Below are 13,917 nucleotides of genomic sequence, written 5' to 3' on the forward strand. Positions count from 1 at the left end.
AGGAAGCGATGGATACCTAGACTGTTATGAAAAAAGGAAGGATACCCATTCTCTTCCAGTAATATGCTCTTCTCTGCTGTGTCCTCCTTCCTGATTACTCAACAAGGTAAGTGTGAAACTATGAGTCTGCTCAGCCACTGTTGAGTGGGTAGTCTTACTACCCAAGAATAGTCCTCAACCACTGAAGAGGAGAACTAGGTGACCAGCTTTGAGCCTACATGCAGACACGGATGTTGGTGGAGGATGGGAGAGAGGTAAGTGGAGAAGGGTGTCCAATCTACCCCTACCACATTTAAGTACTGGAGAGCCTGCATGTAGCAGGAATAATTATTTAAAACAGAAAGTTAATACACCATTTATCTCTTTTCTTCACTGTCAAACTTCCAGATAAAGCCTCTTGATAACTTTTCAGCTTCCTCTCCTCCTACTCACTTCTCAGGCCTTTGTAATCTAACCAACTTCCATCTTCACCACTCAACTGTAGCTGCTCTCTCCAAGGCTAACAAAGACAACTTAGTTGCTAAATTGGGTTGCTTCTTGTCTTTCTGATGTAACCTTTGAAAGATACTGTTGACCCCCTTTCTGGGTATGCTCTCCTTTAGTTGTCTTTCTTTTTTTGTTGTTGTTGGGGTGGTTGGTTTGTGGTTTTTTTTTGGGGGGGGGGAGGCAGTGAGGGTTAAGTGACTTTCCCAGGGTCACACAGCTAGTAGATGTCACCATTCTTCTAGTCATCTGTGTTCAGTTTCTCAGAGACATTCTTGATTCTCCCTTCTCCCTTATCTGTCATATCCAATCATTTATCAAGTCTTACTTCTTTTGAGACCTCCACAATATCTCCTCCATTCATCTTCTTTCTACCCGTATGACCTCCTGAATCCAGGGCCTGTGCTTTATTCACTGCACCACCTAGCTGTCCCTTTAGTTTTCTTGATGGACTCTTTTTAGTCTTCTCCTCCTGCTTGATCATCCTTTCTCAATATCATTTGGTAGAGCACTATGATCTCCCACTCTGTAAGTGTGCATGCCGTAAGTCTCTGTTTTGAGCCCTTTCTTCTGTCTCTCTATCTTTCCCCAGCTGTACCAAACACTGATAGCTTCACCTTTGCCCTCCTTCACTTTCTACCAGAATTTGGATGTTGCTCCTGGAACTCTAGGCTCAAATAGAAGGACTTTCCCTTTGTCTTGCCCAGAATGTGGCCTCCACATCACTTCTAAATCATGTCATTTCATGTCATATTCATCACCCTTTCCAATTCGAGCTCCCCTTTATGTGCTTTGCTGTACCCTACCAAAATATGTAACTCCTTCGAATGTAAACTACTTGAGAAAAGGGACTGTCATATTTGCTTATTTTCCTTTCCCCTGTACTTAGCAAAAATATGTGGCACATAAGAAGTGCTTCATAAATGTTTATCAAATTCATTCATTCATCATGACTTCACACTTAGAGAGTGGGGGATCATAGCAGTCTACAAAATGATACTGAGAAAGAATTATAAAACAGGTAGAAGGAGACTCAGAAAAAAGTCAAATCAAGTCCTTTCAAGAGTAGTTTCCATCAGCTGCCATGGGTTCAAATAAGCACTTAATAAATAAATGAATCTCAGATCTAAACATCCAGCCCTAATCTCCCTCCTGGGCTCCAACCTCAAGCACCTGCATGTTGGACATTTTTAACTAAATGTCCTTTAAGCATCTTAAATTCAGCATTTCCAAAGCTGGATTTATCCACTTTCCCTGAACCGCCCTCCCCCCATAAAAAAAAGGGCAAACAAGTCACCCTTTCTCCAAACTTCATTATTTTTATTTTATTTACCATCCTTTTAGTTATCTGGGTTCAGTTCCTCAGGGACATCTTTGACTCTCCCCTCTCCCTTACCTGTCATATCCAATCATTTATCAAGTCATGCTTCTTTTGAGACCTCCACAATATCTCTTCCATTTATCTTCTTCTTTCCACTCATATGATTACCAGCATAATTCTAACCCTCAATCATCTTTCAACTTCCCAATTGGACTGCTAGTTTTTAGTCTCTCCTTTCTCTGATATAGCCTCCAATACAGCTACAAAAGTAATCTTCCTAAAGAAAAAGTCTGACTATGTCACTCTCTTGCTCACAGATAAGCTAAGTGGCATAATGGATAGAATCCTGGTCCTGAAGTCCTGAGTTTGAATTTGGCTTACTAGCTGTGTGATCCTAAGTGTGATGAAATAATGGGATTTAGCAGATACTCAAAGACCCACCTGGAGATTAATCTAGACTGATTGAATCAAGTGAGAGTGATTGACTGCTGATTAAGCCTACTTCAAGTTAATTGGATTGTAATCACACCTGGCTATCCCTTAAATGCCAACCAATCAGCTTGAAGCAGTGTGTAAAGACCGCCTCTGTTCTAGACCTATAAAAAGCTTCCACAATCAGCTTGCTAGAGAGTTCCTGATTAAAGCAGGCCCCTGGAGAAGGACTTGAGGAAGAACCCAACCAGGCTGCAACTCTATGCTAGATAAGCCTTTTCTTAACTTTCTGAACTCCATGTGAATACCTGTATGTATGCTTTAATAAATGTTTAATGCCCAAAGACTGGTGCTGAAGCTTCTAATTTAAGGCGACCACAATTTAGATTTTAAACATCACATAAGCAAGTCACTTAACCTTTTCTAGCCTCTTTTTCCTTATCTATGAAGTACGGATAAAATAATACATATGTCCTAGAGTGATTGAGAGGATAAAATGAGTTAATATTTGCAAAACTCTTCTGAAATATTAAAGTACTATATAAAGTTAGTGGTTTGTCTATTTATCCACTCATTCATTCATGTGTTCATTCTTCTATATTTAAAAAATATTATTATTAGTCTTCAGTGGTTCCCTCATCTCTAGGATTAAAAAAAATAAATTGCTTAGCTTTACATTTAAACTGTTCACAGTTTGGCTCTAGATTAGCTTTCAGACTTTGAAAATGTTATTTCTCTTCATATATTCTACAATCCAGTCAGACTGACCTATTGTTGTTCCCTAAACTCAATGTTCTATCTTCCACCTCTACCTTAGCACAGGTTATTGTTCCCTGTGCCTGGAATGTCCTCTGCTCTCACCTCTGGCTATGAAAATTCTTAGCTTCTTTTAAGACTCAGCTCATGTGCACTTACCATAGGAAGCCTTACCTAATCATTTTATTTATGAGTGTTCTCTCCCTCCTCAATTTGTATTGTGTTTATTTACCAGATGAAATGTTTTCTCTCTCAATAAAATATAAGCATCCTGAGGGTAAGAACTTTTTGGTTTTGTTTTGTTTTAGTGGTCTCAATGTATAACACAGTGAGTACTTTGCATATAGAAGATACTTAATATGTATATTATAAGTAATAAGTGCTTATAAAGGATTGTTATATTGGATTGGAAGCTTCTAGAAGACTTGCCTATGCTATCTCCTTTCTCCTCCCCCATTTCAGTTTTTGGGGGTCTCTACATTCTGCTTCTCAAACTGAGGGTGTCTTTCCCCAGGTACAGACATTCCTGGTTAAATCTCTGTACAAAATACTCTTTATACAAATAAAGACAAATCTAAATAATTGTTGAAATATTACTTGCTCATGGCTAGGCCAAGCTAATAAGAAAAATGACAACACTAAATTAATTTACTTATTCAGTGCCATTAAAATCAAATGATCTGGGGGCAGCTAGGTGGCGCAGTGGATAGAGCACCAGCCCTGGAGTCAGGAGGACCTGAGTTCAAATTTGGCCTCAGACACTTGTCACTTACTAGTTGTGTGACCCTGGGCAAGTCACTTAACCCCCATTGCCCAGCCCCCCCCCCAAAAAAAACCCATCAAATTATCAAACATTTCCTTCTAAAAGCTAGAAAAAAATAAAATTTTTCTGTAGGAAAAAAATCAAGAATCTCAAAACAAATAATGAAAAGAAAAAGTGGGACGGAAGGGGGGGTAATAGTGCCAGATCTTAAACTATACTACAAAGCAGTAATAATGAAAATAATTTGGGGCTAGGTAAGAAATAGAGAGATTGATCACTGGACCACAACAGAGAGAAGCAAATAAACACAGTAGCCTAGTATTTGGTAAGTCCAATGATTCCAGCTCTTGGGGAAAGAACTAAGGCTATTTAACAAACAAAATTTTGGGAAAACTTTAAATCAGCCTAGCAGAAACTAGTTATGGAGCAACATTTCACATCATACAGCAAGATAAACTCCAGATTGATACATGATTTAATTATAAATGGCTCCATAATAAAACAAATTGGAGGAGCATAGACAACACCTGTCTCATATATATATATAAACAGATATGTATTTTTATGTATGTGCATCCATATCCATAGATAAATAGATATAGACCATACATACATACATACATAGAGAAGGAGAGAAAGAGAGAGAGATGGTCATAGTTGTGGGGTTTTTTTGTTTGCTTTTTTAGTAAAGCAATTGGGGTTAAGTGACTTGCCCAGGGTCACACAGTTAGTAAGTGTTAAGTGTCTGGCCGGATTTGAACTCAGGTACTCCTGACTCCAAGGCCTGTGCTCTATCCACTGCACCACCTAGCTGCCCCAAGATGGACATAGTTAATGTGTGAATTTGCTTTGCTTGACTATGCATATACTACAAGAGCTTTGTTTATTTGTTTTTAATTGGGGGAAGGTGAAAAGGAGAGAAGAGGATTTTGGTTACCTGAAAAAAATAAGAAAATTCTCTGTGAACACCTGAATTAGCGTAGTGTCAAAAGAGAGGAAAAGAGACAAATTGTGAGAAACCTTGTAAGTTTAAATTACAAGAATCTCACAAGTATGAGAATCAAAGAAAAAGGAACAATCAAATATTTCAATTATGGATGATAGGGAGAATGGGGTTGCTATTTAATATAAGTAGGAAAATCTGGAGTAGGACTAAGTGATTTAGGAAGTGGATGGATTTATTAGGGGTAGGATAGTTCAAAGACAATGTAGAACAGTAGATAGGGCATTGAATTCAGAGTCAAGACGATCTGGGTTCCAATTCTACTTTATACTTACTAGCTGTGTGATGAAAGCAAGTCCTGTAACCTCTGTGAACTTATTTCACCACCTCTGGTGGTGGCAGGAACAAAGCATCCTAGCCAGGAGTTCTGGATCATCCTTTTTTTTTTTTTTAGTGAGGCAATTGGGGTTAAGTGACTTGCCCAGGGTCACACAGCTAGTAAGTGTGTGTTAAGTGTCTGAGGCCGGATTTGAACTCAGGTACTCCTGACTCCAGGGCCGGTGCTCTATCTACTTCGCCACCTAGCTGCCCCGATCATCCTTAATCCATGTAATTTCAAGGATGCTCACAAGATTGATGCTTCCTTAACTCACTGGCTGGATAATGCCTCTAATTTCATTATGCAGGCCCCACCTCTTCAGCTAAGGCTATGAGTTAAGATGTAGATGCCGTCAGGAGGGGTAACAGGTGCAAATGACTAATAACTTAGAGTGAATAAAGGCTCTGAGAGGAGACTCCAGTATCAATGGACCCTTTGTGTTTATCATTTTCTTTTCTGAGATTCTGTAATTGTTTTCTTTTTTTTCCTGTAATTGTTTTCAAGGAAAAAAAAGACATTGCTGCTTCAGTCAAATAGAAGTCTCCTCTACCATATCCATTCTAGAACATCAAGTCACCCACTCACAGTGCGCAGACCCTTTCACTCAATTTAGTTCAATTCAACAGGCATCTCTTAAGCACCCATTAGATGCAAGACAATTTGCTGGATGCCTGGGATACAAAGACAAACATGAAATAATAACTGTCTTCAAGAAGCTTATATCCTAATTTCAAAGAGCAACAGCCAAATTATTTAAAGTATTTAAAGTATTTAAAGTAAAAAGAAAGTCAGAGACTTTAGAGGCTGAAGGGACCTTAGAGATTATTTAATTCAAACCCTTATTTTACAGATGAGCAAACTTAGGTCCAGAAAGATGAAGTAGTTTGTGAAAATCTTAGTTGTACCAATGATGTAAAAATTAGATTGGGTCATAGGCCACCTTTCCTTGTGTTATTAATATCTTCCCTGTTGGTTTCTTTGCTTTTTCTTAAGGTTTTAACTGAGTTTCCTTCCTTCTGAGATGTTTGGTTATTTTATTCCTTTTTTCCTTGTATTCCACTATCACTAACTTTTTGAACTCTTATGATCTTGATGGCAAATCCCCCAGAGGGGGACCTCAAAGCAGACTCAGTCTCCTACAACACTGGAGAATTCACTTTTCACTAGCCTCAAACCCTGTATATGCTAGTGCCCTACCTCATTTCCCTCTGTTCTTTAGTTATTCACTGGAGCACTGCTTCAATGTACTGCCATCACAGATAACACATGCTCCTGCTTTCCTCTACCTCCCCTTCCACTGAAAGGGAAGGGGCAGAGTTGAAGACTGCTCCTTGTTGCCACAGATTGGCGAGGTCAGGACAGGAGCAGGACATGCTGGCAGAGACTGCAGTAGAAGCAAGGAAATGCCATAATGGATGAGGGCACAAGCCAATGGGTCAGTTTGTACCACCCCGGGCTAGTGGGGAAGGGAGTGCTGAGCGAACATGAAATCAATTAAAAGATTAGCCATCTAGTTGTTGATCCATCAGACTGTTACCTTATTAGAATCCTTGATATCTTGACATCCAGAGGCAGCAGCACTTGCTTTAATTCTTGTGTATAATCCCTATTCAAGGCCATTTTGAGAGGGTTGGAGGACTAGAGAAAATGTCTAGCCCTCTGTCTTGGTCCACAGAATCCAGAATCAATTGGTTTTTTGTTTGTTTGTTTGTTTGTTTGCATTTATGTGTTTGTAGTCATTGCATTTGGCATGTTCTTGGTACTGCTTGCTTCACTTTATATCAATCTATATGGCTATAAGATATAAAGACTAATAGTCTTTTTATGCTTCTCTCTATCATGTTAGGAGCAGCAGCATAGTGTAATGGATAGGACCTTAGACACTCAGGACAACATGGGTTTAAATCCTTCCTCAGGTATTCACTAGTTATGTGATCCTTGGCAACTGACTTAACCTCTCTATGATAGTTTCTTGTTTTTCTTGATTTTTGTTTGTTTTTTTTTTTCAGGGCAATGAGGGTTAAGTGACTTGCCCAGGGTCAAGTAAGTATCTGAGGCTGGATTTGAACTCAGATCCTCTGGAATCCAGGGCTGGTGCTTTGTCTACTGTGCCACTTAGCTGCCCTATGACATAGTTTCTTTATCCCTTAAATGGTGGTTAGGCAAAATGACTTATAAGATACCTTCTAGCTTAAAGCTATGATCTTATGATTTAAAAAATTATTCTGAACATAAACACCAAAACAAACTTTTCCATATATACACAGCAATACACAAAAAGAGGATTTTATATGAAACTGTGGATATACATTTCATTCTGCTTGTTTTTTAAAAAAAATATATAATAAATTCAGCACATTACTTTCAAAAGTGCCCTGCTTAGGGGCAGCTAGGTGGTGCAGTGGATAGAGCACCGGCCCTGGAGTCAGGAGGACCTGAGTTCAAATCTGACCTCAGATGCGTAACACTCGCTTACTGGCTGTGTGACCCTGGGCAAGTCACTTGCCTCACTAAAAACAAAAACAAAACAAAACAAAAAAACCTGTCCTGCTTATCTGTATTTCTTTCTGAACTTCTTTCTGATCTCTTCTGGGCATTTTAAAAACATTTCAATGGCCCTATTCCTCTGTTCCCCCTCCCTGATTTCACTGTTCCTCCCCAACTATCACCCTCTCCAATCATCTCTTTTAAAGAGGAAAAAAATAAAAATAAAACAAAACCTTGTAACAAATAAGCATAGGAAAGCAAAACAATCTATATGTAGCCATGTCCAAAAATGTATGTCTATTTTTGCTTCTTGGGTCCATCACTGTCAGGAGATGGATAATATGCTTCATTTTACTTGTCTGGAGACATGGTTTGGTTGTTGTTTTGATAAGAATTTTTAATTGGAAATCAAAAGAATGCCCATCAATTGGGGAATGACTAAACAAGCTAAGGTATTTGATTGTAATGGAATATTATTGTGCTCTAAGAAATGACAAGCAAGGTGATTTCAGAAAAACTTGGAAAGCTTTACATGAACTGATGTATAGTGAAGTGAATAGAACCAGAAGAACATTGTACAAAAAACCAGCAATGTTGTTCCATGAAGAATTGTGAATGACTTAGCTATTCTCAGCAATACAGTGATCCAAGATAATCCTAAAAGATGAAGCATACTATCCACCTCCAGAAAAAGAACTGATATTGATTGAACACAGACTGAAGCAAGCAATTTTTCACTTTCTTTCATTATTTTCTTTTGAGTTTTCTTGTAGAAAATGACTAACAGAAATGTTTTACGTAATTGCACATGTACAACCTATATTTGATTGCTTACTGCCTCATGAAGGGTGAAGGGGAGAGGAGAAAGGGAAGGGGAAAGGAAGAGATAGAATTTAGAAATAAAAACTTTAAATAAAAATGATTATTACATTTTTTAAAAAAGACTTTCAAACTTGTTTTTCTCTATAATGCTATTTATTCTGTATAAATTTTTCTCCTGGTTCTGTTTATTTCACACTGTACCCATTTCTATTTCCCAGGATTCTCTGACATTTTCTTTTTCATTATTTCTTATGGTACACTAATGTTCCATTATATCTATATACCACCATTTCTTCAGCCATTCCCCAAATAATGGTCACCCCCTTAATTTTCAGTTATTTTTTCCTTTTAATTTTTCTCTTTATGATTAGGAAGTCCATTTTCCTTGAGGCTATTTCTTCCTTTATATTATCCTCCCTTGTAACATCTCTACTACTATCCCTACATATTTCCCAGATGAGTTTGATATATTTCTACTTTAAACTCTTGTGTGTATGTGTGGCCAATCTTCCTTTGTCTGGTTCAGATAAGAATGAGTGTCATCTAATGCTCACTCCCCAACTACTTCCTCCATGTTTGTATGCTCTTCTCATACACTCCAATTATGAGGATCAAACCAACTTCCTTCTTCCTTTGTATATTAGTGTATTCTTTGTTTCTTCCTTTCCTTTCCTTTCCTCTCTTAGAATCTGCAGAACAGAACTAAGTAATCCCTAGGTACTTTGTTTTTCTTTTTTAACTCCTTTGATACCCTTTAAAGACATCAGGTTTCTGAAGGGACACCTGTTGTTTCTCTTCCTATTAGAATATTAACACTGTGTGCTCATGCAGCCTTTTCTAGCCGCTCAAATAAATTTACCTTTCTGAGTTTTTCTGGACTCATGTTTGCATTTCCAAATTCCTACTCAACTCTGATATTATCATCAAGAATACTGGATAGGGGCAGCTAGGTGGCACAATGGATAAGGCACTGGCCTTGGATTCAGGAGGACTGAGTTCAAATCTGGCATCAGACGCTTGACACTTACTAGCTGTGTGACCCTGGGAAAGTCACTTAACCCCCATTGCCCCCCCAAAAGAATACTGGATAGTCCTCTTTTCCATTCAAGTTTTACTCCCTTCCCCCTCCCTGCCCCCAGTAGGGTGACACTCAGGTTTGCAGGTTATTATTGGTTGTAAACCTATCACTTTTGCCTTTTGAAATTTTGTATTCCAAGATTACCTTTGATTTATATTAGAAATTTCTAGGTGATCCTAGATCCAAGATAATTTTTGTGATCCTTACTGTGGTAACTTTGTAGTTTCAACCTTTCTGGCTGTTTGGAGTATATTTGTATGGAGTATATTCCCATTGATGTTAGAGTTTATCTTGTTTAACTGAATTTTTACTACCCTGGTACTCATCCATTTTGAAGTTTTCTTTTTCTTCCCTCTCTTCTTCCCTTCCCTCCATCTCTCCCTCTTTCCTGCCATCCCTTCTTCCCTCCCTCCCCCTTCCCCTTCCACCTTCCCCCCCTTCCTCCCTCTCTCCCTTCCTCCCTCTCTCCCTTCCTTCCTTCCTTCCTTCCTTCCTTCCTTCCTTCCTTCCTTCCTTCCTTCCTTCCTTCCTTCCTTCCTTCCTTCCTTCCTTCCTTCCTTCCTTCTCTGTCTTTCGCTGTTTCTCTGTCTGTTTCTCTTTCTTTCTTTTGACTTAGTCTCCCTACCTTGACCAGGCTGGAAGTGCAGTAGCCACTCACATCCCAATCCCACTATTGATAAGCATGGATGTTTTAATTTGCTGTTTTTCTTACCTGGGCCAGTTTGACCTCCTTAAGCAGCCTGGTAGCTCCCTGAACCTGGTGGCTCACTGAACTGCTGCTGGACATGTGATGGGTTTTGTCCACTACAATTCAGAACTTCTAAGTTGGAGTGATCCAACAGCTTCTGCCTCTCTAGCATCGAGCTGGAGGTATGGGTTATCATACCTGGCCTGAGTTTACTTTCAATAATAATAGCTAATATTTTTATAAATATTTCAGTTTTGCAGAACACTTTTCATACATGCTTGACCAACACAACAACCTGGTGAGTTAGACATAGTAGTAGCAGTCATCATTGTCGTCATAATAATAAGAGTAGTAATACTAGTAGTAGCGGTAGTAAATAAAATTTAAAAATTAAAAAAATACTAGGTGGCAGCCATTGTGCTAAGTGCTTTACAATTTTTATTTCATTTGATCATCACTACAGCCTTGTGAATTAAGGGCTATTCTCTCCATTTTATCAATGTGGAACTGATGCTGGGGATAATTAAGTGACTTGCTCAGTGTGTCTAAGACAGGATTCAAATTCAGCTCTTTCTGACTCCAGATCCAGCTCTCTTATCCACTACACCACATAGCTATCATATATTATTCTGAGAGATATTTGCTGCTGTCATTATTGTTTTTATGCGATAACCTACACTCAGTTTCCCATAGGGATAAAGAAAGACCATTCCATAGCTGCCTACCATCAACATGTATTTTATTTAATGTCAGCTGTTTTAATTTAATGTCCAGAAATGAAGCTCCTTACCTCTGCTATTTATTAACTGTCTCCCCTTGGGTAAATCACTTTCTAACCTTTGTTCTCCTCATCTGTAAAATGAAAGAGTTGGATTAGATCACAAGATCACAGATTTGGAGTGGAAAGGGGACCTTAGAGGCTATGGAGACTAATGTGCTCATTTTACAGATGAGGAAACTGAGGCCCAGAGAGGTTAAGTAACTTGCCCAGAGTCACATGGCTAGTAAGTGTCTGAGGTAGGATTAAAACTCAATCTTACTGACCTGAAGTACAGCATTCTATTTACTATCCCACAAAGCTACCTTCAAATCTATGATCCTGTGACCACCATGATAGGTGAGTTATGAAGTATCCAGGAAAATACCCTCTTGATCTTCCATCAGTTGAATGCATGCTTCTTGAGGTCAGGACCTGAGTTATTTTTGTCTTTGTATCTCCAGTATCATGATTCGAAGCAAATGTTTAATAAATGCCTCTTCAATGAATAAATTTATGCTAATTAGAGAGGGTATGCAAAGCACTTAGAGGCAATGTTCAAAATTTCATTGGGGCACATCTCCAAGTCATACAATTGTGGAATTTGAGAATTGAAAGGGACTTCAGCCACCATTTAATCTGACTTATTCACTTGACATTTCTGACTAGTTCTTGTACAGCTTTTGCTTGAAGAACATAAGGGAGAAATGCCAGGGATCTCTGGTTGGCCCTCTACTACATAATTAACCTAGATTTCTAACAATGAGATAAAGTATCTTGTTATACGATTTGGAGAAAATGCAGCTCTCTTTATATATGTGTGTGTGTGTGTGTGTGTGTGTGTGTGTGTGTGTGTGTGTGTGTATTAGACAACAGTACATTCAGATGGATTCAGAACTTGTTGGATAGCTCAATTCAGAGTAGTTGGTTCCATGTCAACATGACTGGAGGACTCCAATGGAATACCCCAGGAATCCATGGTTGGCCCTCTGCTATTTAACATTTTTATCAGTGATTTGGATAAAGACACAGATGGAACGCTCATTAAATGTGCAAAGGATAAAAAGCTAAGAGGGATACCTGACACATTAAATGACAAAGTCAGGATCCAAAAGACTCTTGACTGGGTAGAGCATTGAACTAAATATTGAATATTAAATCAAACTAAATATTAAATTCAATAGGGATAAATATAAAGTCCTATATTTTGATAGAAAAAAAACAACCTCAAAAATAGAAAGTAGAGGAGACATGGACAGATAGCAATTATTCTGAAAATGAACTTGGAGTTCTGGTGGACTGCAAGCTTAATAAGAGTTAAGCTCAATGTAATTTCAATTCTGGAATATTATGAAGTTTTTCTTTACCTTAAAGTTGAAATTTTCTGTCTTAATATTTCTTTTCTTTCTTTCTTTTTTTTGCAGGGCAATGAGGGTTAAGTGACTTGTCCAGGGTCACACAGCTAGTAAATGTTAAGTGTCTGAGGCCAGATTTGAACTCAGGTCCTCCTGAATCCAGGGCTAGTGCTTTATCCACTGTGCCACCTTGCTTGCCCCCTGCTTTAATATTTCTACCCATTTCCCTGGTTTTGTCCTCTGGAGGCCAAAGGGAACAAGTCTAATCCTTCTTTAGAATAGTTGAAGGTAGCTATCATTCTTCCCTGAGCCTTCTCTAGACTACATATATTCAGTTCCTTCAACCAAACCTTACATGATATTGACTCAAAGCTTTTCACTATCCTGGTTGCCTTTCTCCCCAGGACAGCTAGTTGTCACAGTGAATAGAGCTCTGACCTGGAGTCAAGAAAACTCTTAGAAGATTCAGTCCAGTGCTCTACCCAGTCAAGATCCCTTTGCATAACAACTTTGTCATTTAATGTGCTAGCTATTCCTCCCAGCTTTATGTCCTTTGCACATTTGATGAGCATATCATCTTTGACTTTATCCAAAATCACTGACAAAAGTGTCAAATAGCAGAGAGCCAAACACAGATTCCTGGGATATGCCACTGGAGTCCTCTGGCCGTGTTGACATGGAACCAATTACTCTTTGAGTTGAGCCATCCAACAAATTCTGAATCTATCTGATTCTATTATTTTCTAATCTATATTACTTCATCTTCTCCAAATCATGTAATGAGATACCTTATCCAAAGGTTGTTAGAAATCTAGGTAAACTATGTCTGCTTTGTTCTTTCCATTCACTCATTTAGTAGTCCTGCTGAACAAAAGAAAATGTAGTTGGTCAAGAATGACCTTTTCTTGATGCCATGCTGGCTCTTTGCAATCATCTTTTCTTTTTCTATATGCTTGACAACCATCTCTTCAAAATATCAACCAACAAATATTTATAAAGTGCCTATTATATGTTAGACATTGGGATGCAGGTAAAAAGATGCAAACAACCCCTCCTTGCAATGAACATACATTTGAATAAGGAAGGGAAAGGGAATAAGCATTCATATAGCACCTACTATGTGCTAGATGCTGTGCGAAATGCTTTCACAAACATCCTCACATTTGAGCCCCACAATAACCCTCTGAGTTAGGTGCTATTATTGTCACCATTTACAGTTAAGGAACCTGAGGCAGACAGAGAATAAGTAATTTGCCCAGGATCACACTGATAACAAGCGTCTAGGGTCAAATTTGATATCAGGATCTCTTGGATCTAGGCCTAGCACTCTGTCTACTGCATCACCAGCTGCTTCTGAGGAAGACAAGTACATATAAAATATGTATATAGCATAAAAATAAAGTTGATAAACATAAATATGTTGGTTGGTTGGTTGTTGTCCTTCATTGTCAAAGAGGACCAAAATAACATCACTATATTGGGGTCAAGGTACAGTGTGTCCAGCTGTGGCTGATCAGAACAATATGAGTTCAGGAGGCTCTCCTATAGGTTGGGCACAAATAGTCCACATGAACATTTGGAGTGGAGATGTCTCTAAATTTGTGTGTCTCACATTTATTTTGAGCTCCTGTAATTCTGCTTTGCTCATGGAGC

The sequence above is a fragment of the Dromiciops gliroides genome, chromosome 3 (assembly GCF_019393635.1).
Source record: "Dromiciops gliroides isolate mDroGli1 chromosome 3, mDroGli1.pri, whole genome shotgun sequence".
Classification (NCBI taxonomy): Eukaryota; Metazoa; Chordata; class Mammalia; order Microbiotheria; family Microbiotheriidae; genus Dromiciops; species Dromiciops gliroides.